General features: G+C 35.7%; 1 long non-coding RNA gene across 1 annotated transcript; it reads left to right on the top strand.

Annotated features, from left to right (window-relative positions):
- The first annotated feature begins 443 nt into the window (after window positions 1-443).
- On the top strand, window positions 444-1,325 carry LOC135718460 (uncharacterized). Its single transcript, XR_010520819.1, has 3 exons — window positions 444-480; window positions 1,067-1,126; window positions 1,216-1,325. It is a non-coding gene; the product is annotated as an uncharacterized lncRNA (long non-coding RNA).
- The last annotated feature ends 278 nt before the right edge of the window (window positions 1,326-1,603 follow it).

Here is a 1,603-nt window from a genome sequence, read left to right on the forward strand (position 1 = left end):
TAAAGAACAATGCATAGTGTAAAAACGCGGATTATAAAAAAAGTATATTAAGTGCGAGCAGAGGATCAAGCAGGAACAACGCCAAAGGACTACATTTCCCAGGATGCACCTCCACCCTTCAGGTGCGACCGCTTTACCTATGGGCTTGATGGGAAGATTCAAAATCGCGAACCGTTACTGCATGGATTATGCTGCGTTCCAGGCAACCTGTAACTCGTAACTCACGACTTCAAAACCACGACTCACGACTCTGAACTGGGAGTACATCGATCTAGTACGAGTTCATGGGTGGGAAGTCACGGGTTTGACTGCCGTTCCAGTGCACTTTCACCGGTAGAAGGTTGTAAAAACACGGGTTACTGGCTGCCTGGAACGCATATGGTCGTGAGTCGTGGTTTTGAAGTCGTAACTCACGAGTTTAAAAACCTGCCTGGAACGCAGCATTACTCTCGGTCTCTTTGTTTGCTCATCGACATTACGGTAAGTTTGATTTAATTCATTTGCCTGCATCACGCTGATCGGTTGCCTATTTGTTCATATTATGTTATTTACTATGATTCGTTTTTGTCTTTATACTAGAACTGTTTGAATTTAAAGCACAAACAGTAAAACTTTAAGGGTATACGTGGTACACAGCGGTAAACATGAGGTTAAAAATACGCGAAGTAACATTCAAACCGGGCTGTTAGAAGAATCAATTCGATGTTTAAATTTTTAAAAACAAAACTTAAAAGAGGCCAAGATGAGACGTTCTTTGCTTAAAACAAACAAAGCAACAGTAACTTGTGTGTTTGAAATGTTAGCAGCTAGCAAGTGTCTCTCTGCTATTTTAAATTATACAGACGATCTTTTGTTGTTAAAAGCTCATTGCTTTAGTTCTGGTAGATGCTACTTATTTTTCAAGACTGTAATAGCTTTATATTGATTTGTAACAAAGCCAGCTTCACTTTAAGAGAACCTAGATGCTAATTGTAAAGAAGCTTGGAGTCATAATATATTTAAACGTTATATGTTTGCTGTTTTTCATCTTTTTAAATATGAAGTCTATTCATGTTTGTGTTTACAGAGGTCATGTACACTGTGGTCAACTTTGTGGACGATGAAGAGGTTTCTGGGTAAAGATGATGTATGTTTATTCATTCAATTTTTAAAATCAAACATGTTAGATAGTAAACAGATGTATGTGATTTTGATTTTTAATTCTGTGCTTGCCAGAGAAATATAACGAAGTAACAGTGGAAGCTAAAACATCAGACTGATCCAGACACTGAAGAAATTGATGTCACTGCAATCTGGCCAAAATGATGTAAGTTTAATAATGAAATTATTAAATTAAAGAGGTTAAATAGTTAATAGATGTGTTATGATGTATGTGATTCTATTTTTTTATTCTGTGTTTAATAGAAAACAATATTGAACTAGCCTACTGTAATGAAGCTGCAGAACAACAAAGAGACTCTGAGGACATCAACACAGAAAATGAAGTAAGAAGATGTATATTATGAAGTTCTTTGATCATATGTTGTTGTATCTTTGTACAGTTTAATGTAAACTTTCTAAAATGTACAACTTTAATTATATGTCATTTGATTTGTCGTGTGTA

The sequence above is a fragment of the Paramisgurnus dabryanus genome, chromosome 10 (genome assembly GCF_030506205.2).
Source record: "Paramisgurnus dabryanus chromosome 10, PD_genome_1.1, whole genome shotgun sequence".
Lineage (NCBI taxonomy): Eukaryota > Metazoa > Chordata > Actinopteri > Cypriniformes > Cobitidae > Paramisgurnus > Paramisgurnus dabryanus.